The sequence below is a fragment of the Mobula hypostoma genome, chromosome 31 (genome assembly GCF_963921235.1).
Source record: "Mobula hypostoma chromosome 31, sMobHyp1.1, whole genome shotgun sequence".
In the NCBI taxonomy this organism is placed as follows: Eukaryota; Metazoa; Chordata; class Chondrichthyes; order Myliobatiformes; family Myliobatidae; genus Mobula; species Mobula hypostoma.
Genome location: NC_086127.1, coordinates 7,105,281 through 7,121,250, shown reverse-complemented (window position 1 = coordinate 7,121,250; position 15,970 = coordinate 7,105,281).

The window sequence follows — 15,970 nt, the reverse complement described above, 5'->3', positions numbered from 1 at the left end:
AGTTCCATAGGGGTCGGTGTTGGGACCGCTGCTTTTTACGATTTATGTCAATGATATGGATTACGGTATGAATGGATTTGGGGCTAAATTTACCTATGATGCAAAGATAGGTGTAGCAGCGGTTAGTGCTGAGGAAACAGAGAGCCTCCACAGTCTCAAATAGTTTAGGGGAATGGGCAAAGAAGTGGCAAATGAAATACAATGTTGGAAAGTGTATGGTCATGCACTTTGGTGGAAGAAGTACACAGGTAGACTGTTATTTAGACGGGGAAAGAATTGAAAATGCATAGATGCAAAGAGACTTGGGACTCTCTCCTTTTTCTCTCTCTGCCCTCTGACTATACCCCTTGTCCATCCTCTGGTATTTCCCCCCTCCCACTTTTCCTTCTCCCTCGGCCTCCTGTGCCATGATCCTCTCATATCCCTTTTGCCAATCACCTGTCCAGCTCTTGGCTCCATCCCTCCCCCTCCTGTCTTCTCCTATGATTTCCGATCTCCCCCTCCCACTTTCAAATCTCTTACTAACTCTTCCTTCAGTTAGTCCTGACGAAGGGTCTTGGCCCGAAACGTCGACTGTACCTGTTCCTAGAGATGCTGCCTGGCCTGCTGCGTTCACCAGCAACTTTGATGTGTGACTAAGCAGATAAGAGAGGTTGGGCAGGATGCTATATTAATAAATATCCAAGAGCACAAACCAAACAGGAAAAATGGCAATATTGCAGATCACACTGGAATTTACTAACACTGAACACTGTTACACGTGGAAAGGGAGAGTGGGATTTGTATATTTTACAGCTTAATAATCGCGGTGGCAATGAGTACGTTATTAAAGGAAGGAGCGGGTATTACTGATGGTAAGGGCAACGTGTGGGTCGAACAGCAAGGCTGTTCCGTACAACTCAATGTGCTGTTCGAATGTGAACAAGGTCTTGTGTTAGCGGTACAAACAGTAATGTGCCAAGGTGTTCGGTACATAGGGGAGTGAAGAGGGATTTGCAATAGTTTACACCCACTTCGTCATAATAGTGGTGGCAGTGAATACCTAGGTGAAACGAAGGAGCAGGTATTATTGAGTTAATGATGGTACGGGCGTGTGTGGAACGGACAATAAAGTTATTTAGTGCAGCTCAAGGTGATGGGCAAATGTGGGTGTATTGTGGTTGGGATGCTCGGATGCCAAAGACGTTTGCACAATACTGCAGGAATTTTATGTATTAGACTGTACTGCAGTTGTCGAACAAAAACAAATTTTATGACGTGTGAGTTATGATTAACTTGTTTCTGATATCGGTCTCTATTGTGGACTGAAAGTGGGGAGGGGGCAGATAGAGGGGATACGTTTTGGGGAAGAGTGAAAAGGAGAGAGTGCCAAATAGATATTCTGTAATGCTCAATAAACCAATTGTTTTGAATCAGATTACATTGATTGGTGCCTCAGAGTGTGTCTGCACCGTCGCTACCGTCCACCCCTCACACTCCTTCTCTGCCGTCCGATCCACAACCCCTCCTCGGCATTCCAAGCTTACCGTTCGCAGTATTGTTTACTCACCGCCAGATTTACTAATTCGTTCTCTGCTCCAAGTTGCTCAATACTGTATTTTCCACATTTATATTCCCAGATTCCAAATCCACGATCTCAGATCTCCTGATCCAATGCGAGGATTATCAACTACTCCATCTGACAATTTTCTACAGGGAGAGACTGAAACCTGCGATTGAAGAACGGGTTGAAGGACTCAGTTTGACGTTGAGACAAAAGGGACATTTCAGTGAACGGGAGCACGAGGTGAGTTTTGTTCATTGTTTGATGAGAGACAAATGTTAGCATGGCTCATCCTCTCACTTCTGTACACTGCCGTGGTGCATTCAACACTGAAGGATTTGTGTCCAAAACCGACAGTACCAGGACTAAAACCAATGAAGTGGGTCTAGGAACTGTAGATTCAAACTCAATTCATCCATCCAAATATATAGCACAGTGCCGTCAAAAATGTGATTTAATTCGTCAGAATCAGAAATTAAGACCTGATTGTAATATCCATCAAGACCTCCAGTCACATTCGGGTTAGTTACATTTAGGCACAATGTCGATGCAGGCGTCCGGTTCTCCGCTGTCCTCTGTGGAAAGACGCCCGCCCATCACATCGATATGGACACCTCACTCCCGAACAGAACTAGGTGCCTGACGTTTTGCTAATGTGTCGTTGCCCTAATATTAGAGGCACACAACACGGGCATACGCCATATCTCTCTAATGTTTTCAAATTATTTGCAACATTTCATCTTTACAAACTACATTTATTTTTAAAGTATATATACAGCATACAGCCTTCAGATTCGCTTTCTTACAAGCATCAGAGAAATGCGATAGAATCTATTTAAAATAACTCACACAATAAAGGTTGTAAAATTTGTGAAAAACAGAACAGACTATCCAAACAGTGAAAACAAACTATTGAGACGAACCGCAGACACCACTGCAGTCAAACTGCAGTCAAGCTGTTTCAATTGATTCCAATAAAAATACACCAGTATCTGGAAGTCCAACCTCTTGTGATTCCATATCCTGACAGATATTACACCATGAAGACAAAATAGCCCTCCAAGCAACTACTATAGAAAAGCACAAATCTGAAGATGGATAGAAGAATATTTCGAGGTCACTGAATATCCGCCGGCGTCCAGTTAAATCAATCATCAAGAAATGGAAAGAATATGGCACAGTTATAAATCTGTCTAGAGCAGGCCGTCCTCAAAAATTGGGTGACTGGAGGAGTTACAAGCTTCAGTGGCTGAGATGGGAGAGCCTGTGCATACAACAACTGTTGCCCGGGTGTTCCACCAGTCGCTGCTTTATGGGAGAGGGCAAAGGGAAAGCCACTGTTGAAAAGAAATCGCATAAAATTTCGTCTTGAGTTTGGCAGAAGTCACGTGGGAGACTCTGAAGTCAGCTGCAAGAAGGTTCTATACTCTGGTGAAGCAAAAATTGAGCTATTTTGGCATTAGGCTCAACGTTATGTTTGGAGTAAGCCAAACACTGTTTATAATCACAAACACATCATCCCTACTGTGAAGCATGCTGGTGGCTGCATCATGTTGTGGGGATACTTCACTGCAGAAAGCCCTGGAGGACTTGTGAGGATAGAGGGTAAAATTAATGCTGTAAAATACAGGGAAATCTTGGTGGAAAACCTGATGCAGTCTGCAAGAGAATTGCAATTTTCGAGAAGAATTTATTTTCCAGCAAGAAAATAACTCAAAGCATAAAGCCAATGCTACATAGGAATAGCTTAAAAACAACTCAATTAATGTCCTGGAGTGGCCAGTCACAGTCCACATCTCAATCTAATTGGGAATTTGTGGCTAGAATTGAAAAGAGCTGTACACTCACGATCCCAATGGGATCTGAAAATGTTGGGCAGTTTTGTAATGAAGAATAGGGGAAATTGCAGTGTCCAGATCTGCAAAACTGAAAGGGACCTATCGACTTAAACTCAAAGTTGTAATTGCTACCAAAGGTGAATCCACTAAAAACTGACTTGACGGGGGTGAATACTTTTGCGAGTATTGTAAATTGGTTTGTGTTTTACACTTGTAATTAATTTAGATTATTTTGTAGAGATCTGATTTCACTTTGACACGAAAGTATCTTTTTGCTTCTGTTGTTCAGTGTCAATAAAGTCAAATTAACTCCACTGATATTCAATGTTGTAAAACAATAAAACGTGAAATAATTGCGAGGGTGGGGAATACTTTTTATATGCACTGTATATGCCAGGTTGTACAGTCCGTTCAAAATCAAATTCGCAAATGAAAATTAGTCTGTTGATTGCTGTAGTCCTAGTCCAGAAAAGGTGCAATCAATAAAGTACTTAAGAGTTTTGTTTGCTGCCAGGGAAGCGTCTCTGTGCCTCACCAGCGGCATCTTTCCGGGATTAGTACTAATACACTAATGGTTTAGAATCTGCTAACTAACTCGAGAGATTCACGTAAGATCAGGGCATATCAGCCGGCGTCACACGGCAGGATTATCTAGAACAGTAAATGTCATGATCGAGAATTTGCCTAGTTATCTCAGAGACCTGTCAAAGCACAACTCAATAAAATCGAGCCTACTCAACGTTCTAACTGTGGTATCTGTCAACAGGGCGCGTCACACCAGGTGCATGTGGGTACAAAGTGTTCGTGCAGAGCACATCCAAATCACTTCCAAACACTGAAAGAGACAAACACAGAACAGAGAGCAGCACAAAGTTCTGCATCTATGGGGCGATGGATTGTGCAACAGCAGCAGATTTGTAACGACCTACAATCCACGTTTTCATGACCACATATTTCTATCACAAACAAAACCATGTGACAGGGCCACTGGGGTTATGAGGTAATACAGTAAAGGAGATCACCTTATTCTGCGGCAATAATACCGAATTTTATTAGTGTTTTGGTTCCAATGCCTGAGCCCAAAGATTTACAGAATGGATGAGGAGATAGACTCGTGGTTGTCCCTGTGCTATTGGGCCTTGAGACTAGTTGAAAATCCCATCAATGAGTAGATGTTTCCCTTTTCATTCTGTGTTTGTCGGTCCATTCTTCGCAGAAAGTCTCTGAGCTCATGGGGAGGGAAAACCGGACAGAGAGTTCGAAACTCTTCCTCAGTCTGGTGATGGAGAAAGGCGCCCTGCCCCGGAGAGCGATGTGGGAATCACTTGTGGAAATAAGGAAGGAGTTGCCAAAATTGGACAAGATACTGGAAGAAATCCAGGAGCTCGGTACAGTGAAATAACACGCTCTCCCCTGAATCAGATTGAAACTTTCTAGATTTAACTATGTATATTGGACCCGGTTTCATGAAAGCTTTTCGATGTCAACAGGTCCTGATCCATATGAACACAGAAGTATCACCCAAGCCTTTTGTGAGTTTTCCTCGCAACTGAAGGGTGAGTTCGTAATATATTTTTTCGCCTGTACCGTCGTAAGTGTCACTAAGGCGTCTATACCCAGCAAGGTCCTACTGCCCAAGAAAGCCCATGACTCAGTTTCAGAGTCCCTTGCAATTTACTCCCTCTATACCTATAGGGACACATTGGCCCGGAACTCCCACGATTCACTTCTGAAGGACTCCGGCTTACTGGATGAACAATTTTGTTCAATCTTCTGTTCCGGCGATGTGGTATAAGATCGAAATAATCCCTCCCCTACTTCAGGATGTCTGTATCCAATCCTTTGCATAACTGCTTTCAAGCTTGCCCTCATCATTGCCATATTTAAAATGCTTTAACTGCATGTCCTGTCATTTTCTTTAAAAAGAACGAGACCAGATCTGTGCTTATCTTGTGTTATAATCTGCATAGTCATTGACATTTATTTCAAGGGGAATAGAATATGAAAAAAAGAGATTATGCTGAGGCATTCTAAGACACTTGTCAGGCCACCGACTATTGTCAACAGTTTTGGGCCACATATCTCAAAGAGGGTGAATTAGGACTTTATTCCCTGGAGTGTAGAAGAATGAGGGGAGATTTGATGGAGGTATATAAAATTATGATGGGTATAGATAAACTGAATGCAAGCAGGCTTTTTCCACTGAGGCAAGGGGAGAAACAAAAAACAGAGGACATGGGTTAAGGGTGAGGGGAGAAAAGTTTAAAAGGAACATTAAGGGGGGGGGGCTTCTTCACACAGAGAGTGGTGGGAGTATGGAATTAGCTGCCAGACGGGATGGTAAATGCGGGTTCTTTTTTAACATTTGAGAATAAATTGGGTAGATACATGGATGGGAGGTGTATAGAAGGATATGGTCCGTGTGCAGGTCAGTGGGACTAGGCAGAAAATGGTTCCGCACAGCCAAGAAGGGCCAAAAGGCCTGTTTCTGTGCTGTAGTTTATCTATGGTTTCTGTTTTTTATGGATAGTCCAGAGGATGCTCACGAGGATTATTACGGGAATGAAAGGGTTAAAATATATCAGCTTTTTGGCCTGTACTCACTGGAATTTAGAAAAATGTCTGGGGATCTAATTGACATTTATCGAATGTTGAAAGGACGGGATAAGGTAGATGTGGAGGAAGTGTTTCCTATGGTATCCAGAGTTAAAGACAACAACTTCAGAATTGAGAGGAGACCCTTTAGAACAGAGGTAAGGACGATTTCTTTTTAAAGCCAGGGAGTAGAATGATCTGCCACAGGATGCAGTGGAGGCCATGTCCGTGCGGATCTTTAAGACAGAACTTGATCGTATCCTGATCGGTCAGTGTACCAAGAGACATGGCGAGAAGTCAGGTGTGTAGGGTTGAGTGAGATCGGGGATTAGCCATGATGGCAAACCGGAGCAGGCTCAGTGGGCTGAATGGCCTCATTCTGCTCCTATATCTTATACGTTTTGTCAAAGTAACTCCTCCTTTGAGCACTTTACACTTTACACCCTCTTCAAGCTATTAATAAAAATGAATCGAGATTCATTTGAAGGGAAGTCAAAATCCCCTGAGACTAAAACGCTCTTTTTTGCAACCTCTCTGTGTGACTTATCTACTCCTGTATCTCCTGATGACTATTTGGAGGTCTGCCGTATAACTAAATGGAAGACGTCGGGCCTTTCTGCAAGGAAAGGACTACGTCCATTTATAAGTTGGTTTCCACCTGACGGTTAAACAGATGACCATTCTCTTCAGAAAAGCGGATTTCTTTTTTTATTGAGATGCCGTCTCAGATTTGTTGCTTGAGTTAGGAATCTAAATTGTAGTTGCTGAATATATTAAAACTGATATTATGGATGCAGGTTCACAAAAAATACAGAATTACTGTCTTCAGCTTCAGAGACAGAAATCAGAAGGGAAACGGGAATGTGCCTGTGATCCAAACAAATCTGCGCACAAGTTAAGAAATCCCATTCAATCCCTTCCCCTCCTGCCTTCTCCTATCATTTCGGATCTCCCCCTCCACCTCCCACTTTCAAATCTCTTACTAGCTCTTTTTCAATTAGTCCTGACGAAGGGTCTCGGCCCGAAACGTGGACTGTGCCTCTTCCTAGAAATGCTGCCTGGCCTGCTGCGTTCACCAGCAACTTTGATGTGTGTTGCTTGAAATTCCAGCATCTTCAGATTTCCTCGTTTTTGCGCCATTAAATCTTCGTCACCTCTCACATTCCTAGTGCCCCAGTTTATTTCTTCAGTTTATTTGTTACGTCGCTTTATCACCCATCAATGTTTATTGACCACAGTTCTGTTAAGCCTACTAATAAGAGGAAAAAGCCGGATATAGACGATTATGATCCCCTTTTGCTTCTCAGTTTCAAAAGTATCCAAACGGTAAGACGTCTTCTTTTCTTGTGTACACACAAAAAAATACTGGAGGAACTGAGAATGCCAGGCAGCATTTATGGAAAGGAGAGCAAGTCCCGCCGAAAGATCTAGGCATGAAACTTTCGCTGTTCTCATTTCCAGCATTTTGTGTGTGTTGCTTAGATTTCCAGCATCTGCAGATTTTCTGTTCTTTGTAATATCTTTCTCGTTTGTCAGTTTCTATTTATAAAATTGCAATATATCCGAATACGTGATCAGCTTATTGGTCAAAGAAAGTAATTGAACGCACCCCTCAACTAAAACTGCTCGTAATTTACAAACTATTTTCATTTCCTCTACAGTTTCAATGTAACGGGAACCTTTGCCAGTGAACTAGTAACCGTAGCTGCTTGGAATATTCCATATGGATTTTCTCAGGGATTTTATCTCATATTTTGTCACATTCTGTCGTACAGTATACGTGCAATATCGCCAATAACAAAAGCAGCAATAATAGAAATTATGCGAAAGGTTTGAGGAGATTTGGGGAATTGATGTTGTAGTTCAGATCCTGCGCTGCCACTGGAGAACTGAAAGGTTTGGAGAAGTAGAGTGGCTGAAATGAAGTATCAGAGGAGAATGAGGGAATTTGCTTTGAAGCAGATTTCAGAGAACAGGAGATAGTGAGGAACAAAAATAGTCTCTGAACCAAAATTGAAGTTGTTAATTCAACACATTACTGAGCTATTCCGGTGCAGTAAGGTGGGTGAAAGGGGCTTGTTTAGAATTGTGGATCTGGTATGATATTTTCAGAGAAGTACAGGATGCTGAAGGACGAGGGATGGAGACCACCAGGATCGTGGAGTCATTATTCATGTTCTTTCAAGAAACACTGGGTGTTAGAAAATGACTCTGAAATGGCAAATGTTGCACACTTGGACACAAAAGGGACTTCCAGGCGTGCAAAAGTTTAAAATAACGTCTTTATTTTCCTTTCTGGAAACACCGGAAAACAGCACATCGGTGACCATGCATGCTGCCGGGCCGTCTCCGTCTACTGCATCACGTGCGCACTCCCGAGCCCCCAGGACCCCTCAGCTGCCCCCAGTGCCTGTAGAAGCTTAGCCTCACAAGATTGATGTACAGAGGGGTCCTGGGATATCAGATTACAGAATTTAAATTTGGGAAGACTCATAGAAGGTAAGTTGAACGGACAGTGTGGACAGGAAAGTTCTGGCAGGTCTGTTTCGGCTTGTCACACAGCGGAGGTACCGATACAGCATTCTATTTCTCAGGCAAGGCTGCAAGTGAAATCCCCCGCTGTACGGGCTGCTCTCTATGATCATTACAGGATACATGGTGATGCCTAATTTGGGAATAGGAATAGGATCTACTGAAGAATATGGGTTTACAGCATGGGTTCCCATCCTGGAGTCCATGGTTAATGTTAGAGGTCCATGGTCTAAGAAGGTTTGGAACCCCGAGCTTCGAGTAATGTGGAAGATAATTAGAAAGGGCATGAGAACGATACTTTCACAGAGAAGGTTGTTGTAATCAGGAGCACCAGAGGGGATGAAATGTGAGGATAGTTACATTTAAGAAGAAACTGGATATATAATAAATTAACCAAAGCACAGCAGGGAATATTTGAGCGGCAAGAAAATGCGCTGATATAGATGATCAATATGAAGAGACTATATCTCTGCAGATGACGCAACCTACCTGACAGGGAAGTTTGAAAATGCCGATTGTGCAGGTCACGAAGCAGCTTCTTAATCAACTAATCCTCATTTGTTTACTGCAGTGAGCTTGAATGTTGAAAAGCCCGTCTCCACCATGGCTGAAGATGCAAAAAAGGATGGGGATACCGTGAGTTCAAAAGCGAGGAAGCAGACAGGTCCGTTACAGGATTGTTTTGAAGATAAATGTTGTCTTGACATCAGTTCCAGATTTAATGCCTGAGCCCGCAATTCACAAATGACCGTGAAAGAGAGAGATTTTAAGTACAGACAGTGGTTCAGGGAGTTTAAGGATGTTGACAGAGATTCTCTTTCTGTGAAAGAGCTGGATGGGATAAAGTTTACCAAGTGTGTTCAGGTATGTATCCTGAATCATTCGAAGGATATTCAACATGACAGTGTGGTAGTATGGCGAGTCTATGCGATCTAGTGATTAGTCCCGGTCCGTCGTTGCTTGCATCTAAGGAAGAAAACTAAGAAGGTCATTCGAAAGGAAAAGATGAATTAAGAGAGGAAGCTGGCGACTAATATCAAAAAAGATAATAAACGCTTTTTTAAGTATATAAAGGGTAAAAGAGAGTCGTGGGTACACAGGATCATAACAAAATGACGCTGGGATATTGTAATGAAGATGCAGAGATGGCAGAGGAACTGACTGCGTATTTTGCATCAGTCTTTACAGTGGAAAACGTCTGTAGTATACCGAACATTCAAGAGTATCAGGGAAGAGAAGTTTGTGCAGCGAAAATTACTATTTAGAAGGTGCTCAGGGAGCCTAATGATTTAGGGTAAATCTCCTAGACCTCATGGAATATACCCTCCGGTTCTGAAGGAAGTAGCTGGAGAGATTGTGGAGGCGTTAACGATGATCTTCCAAGAATCGATAGATTCTGGCATTGTACCGGATGACTGGAAAATTGCAAGTGTTACTCCGGTATTTAAGAAGGGAGGGAGGCAGCAGAAATGAAACTATACACCTGTTAGCCTGACATCAGTGGTTGGGAAGTTATTGGAATCGATTGTTACGGACAAGATTACGGATTATCTGGAGTCACATGACTAGATAGGCCAAAGCCAATATCGTTTCCTGAAAGGAAAATCCTGCCTCACAAACCTACTGCAATTCTTTGAAGAACTTTTGCAGGAGATGTAGTAGACGTGGTGTACCTGGATTTTCAGAATGCCTTTGACAAGGTGCCGCACATGAGGCTGCTTAGCAAGATAAGAGCTCATGGAATTAGAGGTAAATCACTAGAGTGGGTGGAGCATTGGCTGATTGGCAGAAAACAGAGTGGGAATAAAGGGATCCTATTCCGGCTGACTGCCGGTTACAAGTGGAGTTCCATAGGGGTCGGTGTTGGGACTGCGGCTTTTTACGATTTATGTCAATGATATGGATTACGGTATTAATGGGTTTGCGGCTAAATTTACCTATGATGCAAAGATAGGTGGAGGAGCGGTTAGTGCTGAGGAAACAGAGAACCTGCACAGTCTCAAATAGTTTAGGGGAATGGGCAAAGAAGTGGAAAATGAAACACAATGTTGGAAAGTGTATGGTCATGCACTTTGGTGGAAGAAGTACACAGGTAGACTGTTATTTAGATGGGGAAAGAATTGAAAATGCATAGATGCAAAGAGACTTGGGACTCTCTCCTTTTTCTCTCTCTGCCCTCGGACTATACCCCGTGTCCATTCTCTGGTATTTCCCCCCTCCCACTTTTCCTTCTCCCTCGGCCTCCTGTGCCATGATCCTCTCATATCCCTTTTGCCAATCACCTGTCCAGCTCTTGGCTCCATCGCTCCCCCTCCTGTCTTCTCCTATGATTTCGGATCTCCCCCTCCCACTTTCAAATCTCTTACTAACTCTTCCTTCAGTTAGGCCTGACGAAGGGTCTCGGCCCGAAACGTCGATTGTACCTCTTCCTAGAGATGCTGCCTGGCCTGCTGCGTTCACCAGCAACTTTGATGTGTGACTAAGCAGATAAAAGAGGTTTGGCAGGATGGTATATTAATAAATATCCAAGAGCACAAACCAAACAGGAAAAATGGCAATATTGCAGATCACACTGGAATTTACTAACACTGAACACTGTTACACGTGGAAAGGGAGGGGGGGATTTGCTATATTTTACAGCTTAATAATCGCGGTGGCAATGAGGGCATTATTAAAGGAAGGAGCGGGTATCACTGATGGTAAGGGCAACGTGTGGGTCGAACAGCAAGGCTGTTCCGTACAGCTCAAAGTGCTGTTCGAATGTGAACAAGGTCTTGTGTTAGCGGTACAAACAGTAATGTGCCAAGGTGTTCGGTACATAGGGGAGTGAAGAGGGATTTGCAATAGTTTACACCCACTTCGTCATAATAGTGGTGGCAATGAATACCTAAGTGAAACGAAGGAGCAGGTATTATTGAGTTAATGATGGTACGGGCGTGTGTGGAACGGACAATAAAGTTATTTAGTGCAGCTCAAGGTGATGGGCAAATGTGGGTGTATTGTGGTTGGGATGCTCGGATGTCAAAGACGTTTGCACAATACTGCAGGAATTTTATGTATTGGACTGTACTGCAGTTGTCGAACAAAAACAAATTTTATGACGTGTGAGTTATGATGAACTTGTTTCTGATATCGGTCTCTATTGTGGACTGAAAGAGGGGAGGGGGCAGATAGAGGGGATACGTTTTGGGGAAAAGGGAAAAGGAGAGAGTGCCAAATAGATATTCTGTAATGATCAATAAACCAATTGTTTGGAATCAGATTACATTGATTGGTGCCTCAGAGTGTGTCTGCACCGTCGCTACCGACCACCCCTCGCACTCCTTCTCTGCCGTCTGATCCACAACCCCTCCTCACCCCATCCTGCCTTTAGATTACTGCTGCCTCATGGGGATGTGTATATCCGGCGCTCTTCGAATTTCTCCTGCAAGCTCTTGTCATTGCAGCTCTGCGGTCGTCCCGGTCAATGTTCTTTTGCTAACAGTTCTGGCCAGCTTCTCTGTCATGCCTCTGCAATTCTGTTTTCTCCACTGTAATTCTGATACATCTGACTTCAGCTTGTACTTGTAAAATTTCAGGATCTATTCGATCATATTATGATCACTTTCCCCTAAAAACCTTTTACTTTATGCTTTCTAAACATTTCTGATTCATTGCAAAATACCCAATCCAGAAACGTTGATCTCCAACTGGGTTCAACCACGAGCTTTTCTAAAACGTCAACTCTTAGGTATTCTAAAAACACTCATTCTTCAGATTTCCCAATCTATCTGCATATTGAAATTAAACATGACTATCGTAATATTGACTTTTTGACGTACACATCTTTATTACTATTTGAGGGTCTTTCTATACCTCCCATCGATGTTCTCCACCTGTTGTCCCATCGATGTTCTCCACATTGCCTCTCAACCTGTCATCAGCTTCTCCCTGCTAGCAGTCTCATAACGCAGCCTCTATTTGTCAACCAACAACCTCAACCCCAGCACTATCACTCTGTTTCGCACACTCCTGCCAAATTAGTTTAAACCCTCCCGAACAGCTCTGTCAAAGCTGCCGCAAGGATATTGGTTGCCCTTGGTTTATAGGTAACCCGTCCCTTTTTCTTTAGGTCGTACCTTCCCCAGGAGAGATCCCAGTGATCCATAAATCTGAACTTCTGTCCCCTACACCAGTTCCTCAGCCATGCATTCATCAGCCAATCATCCTATTCTTTCCTTCAGCGCGCTGGCACGGGGAGCAATCAAGAGATTACTACCATAGAGGACCTGCTTTTCAGCTTTCCAACTTGCTTCCTAAAATATATCTTCAGGTCTACTTCACCTTTACTCCCTGGACTGTAGGTACCAATATGTACCAATACGCCCGGCAGCTCAACTCGCCGGGACCAGATTCGAGATATTCTTGGCACCTGGGATGCAGCACACCGTCCAGTTGACGCCGTTGTGCTTGCATAATCTCGTCTCTGTTTCTCTGTTCCTCTTACATGAATCTCCTGTAACCCCACAGTTCTCATCGGAGCCACAGCAGCACATAGCGTGCCAGAGATCCTATTGTTCTTCTTCATTACTGCAAATTTTCCCGTGAGGTAAAACATCCTCTTAGCGTTCACACTGCGTACGGCTTCATACAGTTTGGCCAATTATTTAAAAAAGGATCTCCTAGCATTGAAAGTAGTTCAGAAGTGTCTCTTTTTTTAGTTTGGAGCTCGTTCAAATGGTAACATGTTTGGCCAAGCAAAATAAGATTTGTGGCTACGTAGTTTAGAGAATAGTGGGATGATCATATATCTCGACAAACACACACCGTATATACAGTAAAATTCGGTATGTAGATATATATATAGAATGTGTCAATGCATGTGTAGTTTTACTTGGGTCGTTCTCCTACTGCCTACAAAGATTATATGTGGGACATGTATGATAAATAACCTACTTGAAAAAGTATTTAGGATCCAGCCCCTTTTACACAAATGAGCTTTTCATTCAAAGATTTTAATAAATTTTGCTGAGAGTTTTATTTTTTATTCGAGATTCCGATCCTCTTTCTCCACAGGAGAGCGCAAAACCCAAGGAAAGTTGAAAAGCATGAAAGAGAATTTTAAAATCTCTGATACTGAAATGTCAGCAGTTCAAAAGTATTTATCCCGCTCCCTCATTACTTAGGCGAAACACCGCTCGCAGCTGGTACAGCCAGTAATCTTTCGGATTAGGTTCTATTATGTTTGCACAAGATGATGCAGCAAGATTTGCCCATTCCCGCTTGCAATATTGCTTAAACTGCACCACGATCGTTGGCAGGGAAAAGTGAGGAGCAATCTTGAGGTTTCTAGAGATATCCGATTGGGATCTCTGACTGGGCCACTCAAAGAGACCAAATTTCTTCATTGGAAGCCACCCCATGATGGCTCAAGTAGTGTGCTTTGCGTCGTTGTCCTGCTGATAAACGAAATTCCTCCCTACTTTAAGCTTTCTTGCAGTGGATCGTAGGTTCTTATTGAAGATCTCTTTGTAATTAGCAGCATTCATCACCCCATCAATCCAGGCCATATTTGCAGGCATTCGTGCTGAGAAGCATCGCTTTGGCATGATGCTACATTCAACATTGTTTCCAGTAGGGATGGTGTTACCTGCCTGATGCGCAATACTAAATTTATGTCACACGTACTGTTTACTCTTGAGGCCGAGGATTCCACGTTCGTCTTATACAACCAGAAGACGTACTTCGACATATTTACAGTATCTGCTAAGTGACACTGTGCTAAGTTATTGCGGGTGAGGGTATGATTGTTTCAAAAGCATTCAAGTCCGATTAATTAGAGCATCGAATAATAGGGCCAGTCAGTTATTAATGACATCTCTGAAAGAGCTAAAACAAATTTAGAAAGTAGCCGGAATGTTCTTTGTTTTTATGGGGCACTATGCCACTTAATTGGGAAAGGACGCTGTTGGTGAACAGCTTCTACCTATCGTCGGTCGCGTGAATCAATGTCCTTTAACCTGCATTTCACTTTTTTGCAGACAGCAAATCAACTGAAATGGGAACAAAGCCCAGTAAAACACAGTCGAAAGGCTTGTCACATGGGAAAGCTGGTGATGCCACAAAATCGAGTGTCAGGAAGCAAAGGCATTTTCTGGACCCTGCTGCATGCAAAGGAGATCCACCGGCAGGAGCCATTTGTCACAAAGGGTCTCCTTTTAGCAGAGATGTTTCAGACTTATCTGGAAGCTGTGATCATAGGACAGGTTAGTAGATTGCAAATAGCTGGAAATTAAGCATTGAATACCTTGTCAAATATTGCATAAGAGCTCCTCCTACCTCTGGATTTGTGAAAAGATGTCATAATGCATGAACAATTTTATCCTTCAGCAGGCATTTTTGAGTACTCTGCTGGGCATTTATAGCAAATATAGCTGGTGAAATAGATGAGCTCGGGGCAGAAGACATGGCATACAGAGTACTCCTGCCCCATCCTTACCTTCCTTCATAAAGGACGGCTTAACAAGTCTGCGCCGCCAAATATAAGCAAGCAAGTAACGAATTAACCTACTAGCCCAAACATCTTTGGATTCTGGAAGACAGCCAGCATTTTATGTGGTCAGCGGGAGAACGTACAGATTCCTGAGACAACAACGGGATTTCAACACAGGTCACTGGCGGTGAAAAGCATTGTGATAATTGCTATGCTGCCATGCTACTCTAACCTATTCCACCTGTCCCTGTAACTCAAGTCTTCTAATTCAGGCAATATTGTAGTTGTTGTTTTTTCTCTCTCTCTCTGCACTGCTTTCTTGTAGATAGGTGACTAGAACAGTACACACTACCCCAAAATAGACAGCACCAAATTCAATATAAATCCCATCTCAAGTGCTTTATTTATGTAGGTCAATGAGCCGAAAGCTCTCTTTACGACCCCATTTACTTGTGAATCCATCTGGATGGAGTTATGGATCTGTGTTCCCAGATCCTTCTGTCCTATCAGACTACTCAGTACCTTACAGTTTACTGTGCAAGTCCTGCGTCCGTTTCTCCTGCCAAATTGCAACAGCTCACATTTGTCTGCAATAAATGCAGTTGTAATGTTACACCCTACCCTTCCTGAAAAATCTCTTCTGCACCTTATCGAGATCAATTGCATCGTCACCATAGCGAGGCAAGTGGAATTGCACACAGTCTGACAACTGTGCTGTAAATAACATCATGTGATGTGTTTTCATGAGGAATGCGGGGTCCCGAGGATCGGGTAGCGCACTACCTTGGGAGTGTGGGGCTCTGAGTGATGGGACGATGAGTGACTCGGAAAGGAGGATGCCTGGAGATGAGATGTCACATGCCCAAAGGACGTAAGGGAACCTGTGAGCGAGGCCTCACAAGATTGATGTATAGAGGGGTCCTGGGATATCAGATTACAGAATTTAAATTTGGGAAGACTTATAGAAGGTAAGTTGAAGGGACAGTGTGG